Here is a 12,951-nt window from a genome sequence, read left to right as displayed (position 1 = left end):
AAGGAAACGGTTAGCCATACTATCCACACCAAGCCTTCACACAGGGCATAATGTGCCCAATCACTCCTAGAGACCAGTAAGCATCACAACATTGTCCAGCAGAGCCTTTCCCAGACTGATGTGAGAGTCTACTTGGTTAGGGAAATATAAACTTTTTGTGGAGATTGTCATTCGATTGGGCTCCTGCTTACCTTTTCTGCATCACTATCTGCCTCTCCTCACAGAAATCAAACTGAAACGCTGCTATGTTCTCCCTTTTCTTCAAAACTCCCTCCACCCAGCTTCCTCTGCACTGTCTGGCTGAGTCAGCCTTTAGCTCTCTGCTAAGACCTTGCTTCCTCCAGGAAGCCCTCCCTGATCCCCAGGCCTAGGTCAGGGCTCATCCTCATGTGTTCACACAGGACCTTGTGGTTAATCAGATATATCTCCCTTTGTTGAAATCATCCCCAAATCTGCTCCTCTGTACTCTTTCATAGATCACCAGTGTTATTTCCAACACACAATTGGTACTCAATCTGTTTACTGAATGAATACATTAATTGGCAAATATATTGATCAAACTAATAAACCATCAAATCATTTAAATTCTTGTTCTAATCTCATGCTCATTAAGTGACCTTAACAGGATTCTCCAATTTGCTTTACAGTTACATTTCTAGTATTGAAAAAAAATTACCATTCTGATTTTATACATCAGTCTCTCATGAGTTTTGCCAATGTGAATTGGCCCCTGAGAACAACTCTGAGACACTGATTTGATTTGGGGGCTTATTGAGAATTCCTTGGTGATCCAGTGGTTAGGACTCAGCAGTTTCACTGCTGTGGCCCAGGTTCAGTCCCAGATTGGGGAACTAAGATCTTGCAAGCAGCATGGTGCTGCCAAAAAACAAAAGGGGGGATGGGGGCGCTTATCAGTGAGAGCAGATTCTGGGTGTGCCAAGGCCCCCAAGGAAAGGCCAGCCTGTTTTTCCCAAGAAGTAACCCCTTGTGTCATAGTAAACTATGCTCATTTTCCATTTTGAGTTTTTGTACCTAGTATAGCACAATAAATAGCAGATCTCAAGAAATGCTTGTCACAGGAATAGAAAAAGCATAAAAATATTATGTATGTTCAAGAAATTGACACAGAGACATTGTCCTTTCGGACGCTGATAGAATCTCATGATATAGCTTTTCTTTCCAGAGGCCCAAAGGGTGGTGTTGTATTTTTGTTTTGTTTTGCCTGTGCTTCGAGCCTTGTAAGATCTCAGTTCCCCAACCGGGGACTGAACCCCAGGCCAGGGCCATGAAAGTGCCAGATCCTAACCACTAGACCAGCAGGGAACTCCTCCCAAAGCTCTTCTTTTTTTTTTAATGACTATTAGTTGTTCCCGATCCCGGTGCTCCTTCTAAAAGTACGTAAAGTTTTCCTGAAAGTCTGACCTGGCAGTTTTCCTTTCTCGTGGCCATGGGCACCAGGTGCACTCCTGATGCCTGATGGTGCCTGTTCTGGCTGAGACAGGGGATGGCTTAGCCTTGATGCAGGGACAATTCAAGATTTGTCAGCTGGTTGTGGCTGATTATCAAGATGTCCAAACTGGCTCCTTTGCTATGTGTAAGCAATTTAATTTTGTGCCTAATTTTAATCTGCAGTGTACTGTATGTCTACATCTGCTGTGTTAAAGGATTCATTAGCATTTAAAGGGGGAGCTGATGGTATTGATCACTCTTATTAAAACCAAAAACAATCACGCAGCAGTAACTGATGAGCATTCTCTTCGACCGCTGAAGTCACAGCCAAAGTTTATGTACTCGAAACTCTGGCAGAAACAGAAAATGTGATAATAAAGCAGAGAAATCAAAGTGGCATCTGTTATACACATTTATGATTTGCCACTACCCCCAGCCACTCCAGCTTTTCAGATTATGAGCTTCTTGAAGATAGGAAACTTCATTTTTTCCTGAATTTCTACCACCTGGCACAGTGTCTGGCAGAGAGTAAGTTCTTGATAAATTTTCTGATAAGTGAATAAGTTAAGGAATAAAGATGAGATGTATATAACCAGTGTATGCTATACAAATACTCTATAAGAACAACTGTAATTTTCTTACAGATGTTCTAATAGTTGTGTATTGCTATTTAACAAATTGGGCTTCCCTGGTAGCTCAACTGGTTAAAGAATCTGCCTGCAATGCGGGACACCTGGGTTTGACCCCTGGGTCAGGAAGATCCCCTGGAGGAGGGCATGGGCAACCCACTCCAGTACCCTTGCCTGGAGAATTCCAAGGACTGAGAAGCCTGGCATGCTGCAGTCCATGGAGTCGCAAAGAGTCAGATGCAACTAAGCACAGCACATAAAATAAATCACCCCAAAACTTAGTGGCTAAAAATAAGAATAAACATGTTATCTCACGTAATTCCTGTAGTTCAGAAATTTAGGAATAGCTTAGCTGACTGGTTCTGGCATGGGTTTCTGATGAAGTGTCCGTCAAGATGTTCACAGGAGCTGCATTTATCTGAAGGCTTGACTGTGGCTGGAGGTTCTGCTTCCAAGACAGTTCTCCCATATGGAGCTGGTTGTTGGCATGGGACCTCAGTTGCTCCTCATGTAGACCTCTCTATATGCTTAGGTATCTTTATGACATGATGCTTGGATTCCCCCACAGAGAGAGATCCAAGACACTATGGCGAAAGCCATAGTGTCTTTTCTGAAGTCACATCCAAGACTTCCCTGGTGGTCCGGTGGCTAAGACTCCACACTCCCAATGCAACGGGTCCACATTCAATCCCTAGTCAGGGAGCTAGATCCTGCATGCCACAACTAAGACCCTGCACAGCCAAATAAGGAAATAAATATTAAAAAATAAAAATGAAAAAGAAGTCTGGCACATCCCATAACATCCTGTTGTTTACACAGGTCAGCCCTATTCCATACGGGAGGGATGACTCAAGGGTGCGAATGCCAGAAGGTGAGATCACAGGGCTGCCTTGTAGGCTGGCTACCTCAGACATCACTAAAATCTCTGTACCCCCCTATTGTAAATAGATGTCTCTTCTGAGCTTTGCCTTTTCTGCCTGCTTTATATTTTCTCACAATCTAAAATTTGAACCTGAGTAGACTTCAATGGAGTGTTACAGCCAGAAGGCATCTTGAAGACCATCTCCCGAAGTTCATGTCCTCACTTCACAGATGAAACACCCAAAGCTTGGAATTGAAGTGCCTGCTCTGTCACTTAGCCAGTTATAGGCAGGGCAGCACACAGAGGCCCAGCCGAGGCTATTCCCTACCCTGTTCTCATGGAAGCCGTGCTTTGTGAAATGGTTCATCACGTGTGAAATTGGTGTTTGTGAGGTCCACCGGCTGTAAAGTTAACACATTTTATTTTGGTGTAGTTGAACCTCTTTGGTCTCTGTAGAGACAGGGAGAGTCATTGTGGTTTAGTAGGTGTGACTAAACGGTTCTAAAAACAAAACATTCAGGCAATTACATTTTCTCTTTCTTTCATCAGTCCTCTGTTGATTTCCTCTCGATTTTGTGGTGGTTTGGAGACAGTATTTGTTTTATGGAATAAGTATGTCTAATAAGGTTGCAGAGTACATTTGAATGCTTAGTTCGGTCAGGCAAATGTTTGCTGGGGTCCTTGTGTGTTAGGCACTGGCCCTGCGTTCTCACTCATTTTCAATGGCAATTCAGAAATAAGTCTCAAAGGCAGGGGCATTATTTCCCTATTGACTAAATTTAAAACTTGGAAAGAAGAGCTAGAGACATAAAGTAGAAAAAGAGAAAAATTCTTTTGTTAGACAGGAATAATTCTTTTCCCTCTCCTTGGTCAGTTCTTTTGGCTCCTACTGCATACCACACTTTCCTCTGACTGTATGCATTTCATACTTGCCTGGGGAACCCATGACTCTGAACTTGAATTTCTCAGGACTCAGCCTACCCATTATTTATCTTTGTTTAAAAAGACTCTAAAAATTACTAGTTCCTCCACTTGATGTAACACACTCAACAATGACCATTCCTTAAATTTGAGCCATTATTGTAAATCACTGTCTTACTTTATCAAAGAATCAAAATGAGCTTACTGAAAATGAGAGAGCCAATGCTAGATGGTCAATTTTCAGAAATCCCCTACTTCTTACCCACACAGATGAAGTTCCAAGGAGACTCAAAGGATAACAACACCACCTGCTTGTTTTGCTGAGTTTTAACTATAAGGAAACAGTCCATGCTAGCCGATTCAAACACAAATTTGTTGTAATGTAATATAAAATACGTCACAGAAGAAGTAATTTTGATTAGAGTTAATTATGGACAGATCATGATGTACCAAGCCCAGTTGTAAGCCCTTCCCACTTCCTATGAGGTTGATTCTGTTATTATGTCCATTTTACAGTTGAGAAAACTGGGACATAGAAGTTAGTTATTTGATCAAGGTAATTGAAGAAGTGGCACTGTGACGGAGTAGGACCCCACAAAGACTGGTGCTGAAGGGGCAGGGGCTCTAAGGGCCTGGGTGGGCTTGCTGGGTCCTTGCCTCACACTCCACCATTAGCCGCCCCCATACAATTGCTGCTGCCCTAGTCACCAGCATCTGATGTCTGATGTTCTTCCACATTTCAGACTGGACTCCCAGCCACCATGCTGCTTCATGAACTTTCGCTGCAAATCCTACCTGGAATTGTTACTTATTTATTTATCTTTATTTTGGAGGGCGGGGGTCTGTCCTTGGTCTTCTTTGTGGTGCACGAGCTTTCTCTATTTGTGGCGTGTGAAGAGCTTCTCTAATTGTGGCACATGGGTTTAGCTGTCCCTTGGCAGGTGGGATTTAGTTCCCAGACCAGGGATAGAACCCACTTCCCCGGCATTGGATGGTGAAGTCTTAACCACTGGACCACCAGGGAAGTCCCCCTACCTGTAACTGTTAAGTAAGTGTGTGTGCTCAGTCATGTCCAACTCTTATGACCCCCATGGACTGCAGCCCACCAAGCTGCTCTGTCCATTGAATTTTCCAGGCAAGAAGACTGGAGCAGGTTGCCATTTCCTCCTCCAAAGGATCTTTCCAACCCTAAATCCTTCTCTATTCCTTGTCTCAAAGTCCCAAAAGACAGACAATTGACTTGGCCCAGCTCGTATTTTTGAGACAGACTGGAGAAGGCCCAGGTGGCTCAGCTGACCCGAGGTTGGACAGGCACCCTCCCACCACCTAGGAAGAGAGAAATATGAGGATGGCAAGTAAGAGAAAGCACAGCCATCTAGGCTGCAAGGCCATGTAGCTGCCATCGCATGTCTCAGAACAAGGATAGGCACACTCTTCCAGCACATTTTTATCCTCTAATGTCCAGTCTACACTGTTTGCTAGAAGGGCATAGTCAAACAAATTGGCTGGATTTAATACATTTTTTAAATGTGTCATTTATAAGAACTGTACCAAGAAAATTATACAAATAAAAACGTCTGCTTTTTTAAAAGATTGGCTAGTGAGTAGGAAACCTACACTACTCCAGTGTTTCTCCTTGTTCTCACATTACCACCACATTCATAACACTTCTGACATGACATGGGTGGGCTTTTCCCCCTCCACCAAGCAATCCTGCCACACCAGCCGGGGTGCCCTACAATTTAACTCAGTCCAACACTCTCTACCTGATACTGTCGTATCAGACCCCAGGTGAAGGGTTCAGTCTCACAAGACTGCTACACACCCCTCAACTTTGAATGGCAATTTCAAGTCCAGGTTATCACCTGTGCTTCTGACCAATGGGCTGTGTATCAGAGGTTCCCATGACCCTCTCCCAGGCCTTGATTCATTTGCTAGAGTGGCTCACAGAACTCAGGAAAACAGTCTACTCATTGTGTACCGGCTAATTACAAAAAGAATGATAAGTGACACAGATGAACATCCAGGTGGGAGAGATGTTTGTGGGATGTGGGAAGGGGCTCTGAGCTTCCATGCCTTTTCTAGGAGTGCCACTCTCCCAGTACCTCCACGTGTTCACCAACCCAGAAGTTCTCCAAATTCCATACTATCATCAGGATTTTTATGGAGACTGCATCACACAGACATGATCAATTATTATATTAACTCCTTTTCCAGCCCCTCTCCCCTCTGGAGAACCTGTGGTGAGGCTGAAAATACCAAATCTTCTAATCTTGACTTTGTCTTTCTGCTCTGCCATTTGGCTCACAGTCTTGGATTTTATGGTAATGGGGTTATCCAGGCTCAGTTCAGTTCACTTCCGTTCAGTCATGTCCGACTCTGCGACCCCATGGACTGCAGCACACCAGGCTTCCCAGTCCATCACCAACTCCCAGAGCTTGCTCAAACTCATGTCCATCGAGTCGGTGATACCATCAAACCATCTCATCCTCTGTCATCCCCTTCTTCTCCTGCCTTCAATCTTTCTCAGCATCTGGGTCTTTTCCAATGAGTCAGTTCTTTGCATTAGGTGGCCAAAGTATTGGAGCTTCAGCATCAGTCCTTCCAATGAATATTCAGGACTGATTTCCTTTAGGATTGACTGGTTTGATCTCCTTGCAGTCCAAGGGACTCTCAAGAGTCTTCTCCAACACCACAGTTCAAAAGCATCAATTCTTCAACGCTAATCTTTCTTTATGGTCCAACTCTTCACATCTGTACATGACTACTGGAAAAACCATAGCTTTGACTAGACAGACCTTTGTTGGCAAAGTAATGTTTTTGCTTCCTAATAAGCTATCTAGGCCCGTCATAGCCTTTCTTCCAAGGAGCAAGTGTCCTCCTTTGTAAGAGAACTCATGCAGTTGGCTACAATTAATATCTTTCCTGGCTAAGGCAGGCAGTTTCAGTCAGCGGTTCCCCTATCAGTTTGGTTTTCCAGTGGTTTGAGCAGAGGAGGAGAATGACAGAATTTGTGTAGCTGAGGGCACTGCACTTGTGAGGGAGACAGAAGCTTCACTTTAATAAAACATCATTCTTGGGAATTCACTGGTGGTCCAGTGGTTAGGACTTCATGCTTTCACTGCCAAGGGCACAGGTTTGATGCCCGGTTGGGGAATTAACATCCCATAAGCCATGTGGCCAAAAGCAAAAACCATTATTCTTCATATCTAACTAAATGTTCCCAAGTTTGATTTTGTTTATTTATTTTTATAGGATGTCATGTTTTTTTGTTGTTTACTGGCTGCTCTGTGTGGCTTGCAGGACGTTACTTTCCCAACCAGGAATCAAACCTGTGTCCTTGGCAGTGAAAGTGCAGCATCCCAACTACTGGACTACCAGGGAATTCACCACAATGTCGTTTTTTTTTTAAGTTTTTATTTTATATTGGAGTATAGTTGATTTACAATGTTGTATTAGTTTCAGGTGTACAGCAAAGTGACTCGGTTATACACATCTGTATATCTGCTCTTTTTTAGGTTCTTTTCCCACATAGGTCATTACAGATTATTGAGTAGAGTTCCCTGTGCTCCACAGTAGGGCCTTAGTAGTTGTCTATTTCATATATAGTAGTGTGTATGTGTTAATTGCAACCTCCTAATTTATCCCTTCCACTGACCTTTCGCCTTTGGTAACCCTAAGATTGTTTCCTAAGTCTGTGGATCTTGATTGTATTTATATTTAGTTTGTAAATTTGTTTGGGCTGTACAGTTAGTTGAATCACAACTATGAGGTAAGGAGTTTGTTTTTGGTAGTGTTTATTTTTAAGTAACATTATAACCTAAATCGGAGAAGGCAATGGCACCCCACTCCAGTACTCTTGCCTGGAAAATCCCATGGATGGAGGAGCCTGGTAGGCTGCAGTCCATGGGGTCACTAAGAGTCGGACACGACTGAGCGACTTCACTTTGACTTTTCACTTTCATGCACTGGAGAAGGAAATGGCAACCCACTCCAGTACTCTTGCCTGGAGAATCCCAGGGACGGGGGAGCCTGGTGGGCTGCCGTAAATAATTTAGTAATACTGGAAGAATTTAATAATTCTTTTTGTTTAAAAGGATACCATACATTACTCATGTTTAAGGAAAACTGACTTAGATCAACCTAATTTTCAGATGGTAGGTACAAGGTCCTGAAATATAAAGAAACCTGTGAGCTACTTAAGACAGGAAGTAACTTATTCATCCCAAGTGCACAGAACTTAGATCCCTAGTTACTTGTAACTGAATTTTAAACAAAAGGAAAAAAAAAAAAGACTACAGCAAGATGGTGACTGAGCCAGGACAAGCTTTTTACACTTGTCTTCTTTCCCATTCCCCACCCTCGGAGGCTTTTTAGTTCCTTGCTTACCTGGATCACCTAACTGTGACATTCTTTTTTTAACTGAAATATATTTGATACTTAACACTGTAAATGTAAGGTGTCTAACATGTTGATTTGATACATTTACATATTATAATATGATTGCCATTGTGATAATAATTAGTACCTTTATCATGCTACATAATTATCATTTCTCTTTAGTAGTTGAAATAATTGAGATCCAGTTTCTTAGTAAGCTAGAACAGAGTAGAATATTGTTGTCTATATTCACGGTACTGTGCATTAGATCTGTAAGACTTATTTACTACTTGTTACAAGTTTATACCCTTAAACAACATCTCTCCTATCTTCCCACCCCTCAGCCCATGATAACTACTATTTTATTTTTTGTTTTTACAAATTTGGCTCCTCAGAAGCCACATATAAGGGATATACAACATTTGTTTTTCTCCGTCTGACTTAACCTCACTTAGCATGATGTCCTTAAGGTCCATCCAAGGTCATTGCAAATGGCAGCATTTCCTCCTTCCTCATCTGAATAATATTCCATTGTCTCTGTGTGTGTATGTCTATACACATATATATACCACATCATCTTTATCCTTTCATCTGTTGATGGACACTTGGGTTTTTTCCATAGCTGTGAAACGGAGTGTCATTTCTAGTCCTTTATGTCTCAGCACAGAAAAGAATTCACCAAGAGGCAAAGTGATACATGCTGCTGCTGCTGCTAAGTCACTTCAGTCATGTTCGACTCTGTGCGACGCCATAGACGGCAGCCCACCAGGCTTCCCCGTCCCTGGGATTCTCTAGGCAAGAATACTGGAGTGGGTTGTCATAAAGAAATGATTTATTAGAATAGGATGCTTGTGAGGCTTATAAGTCAGTGGGTGAGGGCTATGTTGCACCCTGAGAACTTACTGGGCTACAGACTTAGCATCACAGGAAAAGTGAGGAGAGGGAGAAGAACATCGTTAGCTTTCTTAACTAGATGTTGTGCTTCCATCATCAGTTTCTCCTCCAGACTGAGCAGGGGAGTTTTCTTGTCCCTACATGGTCAAGTTATGTCCACAGATTATTGTTTTTTCATGTGTGCAGAGAGCATGTCCTAGGGATCATTAACTTGCTGACCTCACTGTGCAGGACGTGGGTCTCATTCCACCATTGTTTCATTGTTTGGGGACATGTGTCATGCTTCTGTTGCATGGTTTTGTTGCTAAGCAAGCCTGCTTGGTTTTGTAATTAGGTAAACCTGCTCTTTTAAGTAATCATTAACTTACAGGGGTCTCCCATATTTTTTCTACCTACAATCCCCTAGTGGGATTAACTATTTAATCACCTGCTTTGTCCCTTTACTCTGTCCCCAGCCATGTTATGAGAATAGTGCTGTGATAAACATGGGAGTGAGTATATCTCTTCAATAGCCTTTCCATTTCTTTTGGGTATATACTTAATAGATTATATAGGTTATATGCTAGATTACATGATGGGGCTATTACTAATGTTTTGAGAAATCTCCATATTGTTTTCCAACTTCTTTTTCCTGTCTTTTTTCTCTCTCACATTCTCAGTAGTAGCAATAATTATAACCACAACTTAAATATAGCTCGCTATGTGCAGTGCTTAATAAACATTACCTTGTTCCATGTTTGATTAGACTCCTCAAATCTTGAATTGTCTTTAGTTTTGTTTCATTTACCATTTTGGTTTTCCATGTCTTTTTCTTGTATAAGTTTCTTTAGCTGGGCAGCTTTTCAGGATGAAAGTCTGCTGAGCGTTCCTGAAGGGTGACTGCTTTCAACCTCAGTCAGGCTACGGCACCTAGTAAGGGAATCATGAATTAATGACACTTATCCAGTAATTTTCTTGAGAGCTTTTTGTTGTCCTTAAAGAGGAACAGTTCATCTGGCTTGAGATATGATTTTGGTGATATGGTTCTCAATAAAAGACAGCTTCCGTGCTGCTGGAAACCTTTGTATTTTAGAGTATTCTTCCGTGAGCTGCCTTCCTTAGATTCTTTGAAAGAAAACACCCTTTCTCTTCTTCTCAATGCATCATTTTTACATAGACAAGTTTCTCAAACACAGGCAGGAAAATTATCTAATGTAACAATGACTTTACTTTACGCAATGCTTCACAGCCAAACCACAAATAGCCGTCCCAGAGCTGCTGAAACCACTGTGCTAAACACCCTTATCTCTGTCACACAAAGATGAAAAGATTTCCCTAGAAATCCAGAAATATCTAGAGTGCTGTCCAAATTAGAATGCAGAATAGCTTAAGTTTAGTCTTTACTTCAGATCACTGTGGTTCCTCCCATTCACAACACTGTCATTGTAAGACTGATTGCCATCATAACTGCAGAACACACTGTAGGAGATGAAAAAACTTCCCTTGACCCTTGTAGGGTCGCTGGCTGGGTCTGAAAATTAAACCAATAAATACAAATTAACAGGAGAAAAGCAGTTTATAATAATGGAAAATCACTCACCTAGAGCCAGATATCCTGGAATGTGAAGTTAAGTGGGCCTTAGAAAGCATCACTACGAACAAAGCTAGTGGAGGTGATGGAATTCCAGTTGAGATATTTCAAATCTTGAAAGATGATGCTGTGAAAGTGCTGCACTCAATATGCCAACAAGTTTGGAAAACTCAGCAGTGGCCACAGGACTGGAAAAGGTCAGTTTTCATTCCAATCCCAAAGAAAGGCAATGCCAAAGAATGCTCAAACTACCACACAATTGCACTCATCTCACACGCTGGTAAAGCAATGCTCAAAATTCTCCAAGCCAGGTTTCAGCAATATGTAAACCATGAACTTCCAGATGCTCAAGCTGGTTTTAGAAAAGGCAGAGGAACCGGAGACCAAATTGCCAACATCTGCTGGATCATCGAAAAAGCAAGAGTGTTCCAGAAAAACATCTATTTCTGCTTTATTGACTATGCCAAAGCCTTTGACTGTGTGGATCACAATAAATTGTGGAAAATTCTGAAAAAGATGGGAATACCAGACCACCTGACCTGCCTCTTGAGAAATTTGTATGCAGATCAGGAAGCAACAGTTAGAACTGGACATGGAACAACAGACTGGTTCCAAATAGGAAAAGGAGTATGTCAAGGCTGTATATTGTCTCCCTGCTTATTTAACTTATATGCAGAGTACATCATGAGAAACCCTGGGCTGCAAGAAGCACAAGCTGGAATCAAGATTGCTGAGAGAAATATCCATAACCTCAGATATGCAGATGACACCACCCTTATGGCAGAAAGTGAAGAGGAACTCAAAAGCCTCTTGATGAAGGTGAAAGAGGAGAGTGAAAAAGTTGGCTTAAAACTCAACATTTAGAAAACGAAGATCATGGCATCTGGTCCCATCACTTCATGGGAAATAGATGGGGAAACAGTGGAAACAGTGTCAGACTTTATTTTCTTGGGCTCCAAAATCACTGCAGATGGTGATTGCAGCCATGAAATTAAAAGACACTTACTCCTTGGAAGAAAAGTTATGACCAACCTAGATAGCATATTCAAAAGCAGAGACATTACTTCGCCAACAAAGGTCCGTCTAGTCAGGGCTATGGTTTTTCCTGTGGTCATGTATGGATGTGAGAGTTGGACTGTGAAGAAAGCTGAGCACTGAAGAATTGATGCTTTTGAACTGTGGTGTTGGAAAAGACTCTTGAGAGTCCCTTGGACTGCAAGGAGATCCAACCAGTCCATTCTGAAGGAGATCAGCCCTGGGATTTCTTTGGAAGGACTGATGCTAAAGCTGAAACTCCAGAACTTTGGCCACCTCATGCGAAGAGTTGACTCATTGGAAAAGACTCTGATGCTGGGAGGGATTGGGGGCAGAAGGAGAAGGGGACGACAAAGGATGAGATGGCTGGATGGCATCACTGACTCGATGGATGTGAGTCTGAGTGAACTCTGGGAGTTGGTGATGGACAGGGAGGCCTGGTGTGCTGTGATTCATGGGGTCGTAAAGAGTCGGACACGACTGAGTGACTGAACTGAACTGAACTGAACTGAACTTGAGAGAATTTCTCAGAAGAGAGCTGTTTCTCCCACATCCACCTGTTGATCATGCATATAACAACATGGGATGGAGATCTCAAAATTTGTTAACAAGTTATTGTACTAAAAAAAAAAAAAAAAGTCTACGCATATCCCCAAAATATATTTGTTCTGTAGCTCCCTAGCACTGATGTTACATCAAGACTGAAGAGTGACTTTACACTGATTCTAGTGAAAAAACAAATGATTAAGAACACAAAACATAAAAAATAAAGCAATGATTATCAGTACACTCTCTTTTCCAAATCATCATTCCTGAGTTTGCTAATTGCAACATCTGAAAACCAAAACTGGTAACCAAAACCATTACCATGAACAGAATAGATTCCATCACTTTTTGCACTTCCAGGATTTGACGTTTAACATTTGGGCAAACTTGTAAATTTGCCACAGTCAAGCTGGACTGAGGTTAAGGAGGAGCCCAATTTAGCTAGGGGTTTGCCTGGGTTCGATCCCTGGGTTGGGAAGATCCCTGGAGAAGGGAATGGCTACCCACTCCAGTATTCTTGCCTGGAGAATTCCATGAATAGAGGAGACTGGCAAGCTACAGTCCATGGGGTCACAAAGAGTCAGACACTGAAACCATTTACCTCAGATTGGGACTTGAACCCACATGGCTGGGACTTGAACCCACATGGCTGGGATTTGAACCCA

This window comes from Bos taurus, chromosome 2 (genome assembly GCF_002263795.3).
Source record: "Bos taurus isolate L1 Dominette 01449 registration number 42190680 breed Hereford chromosome 2, ARS-UCD2.0, whole genome shotgun sequence".
NCBI classification, from domain to species: Eukaryota; Metazoa; Chordata; class Mammalia; order Artiodactyla; family Bovidae; genus Bos; species Bos taurus.
The sequence above is the reverse complement of the archived record's forward strand: the minus strand, read 5'-3'. Positions refer to the sequence as shown.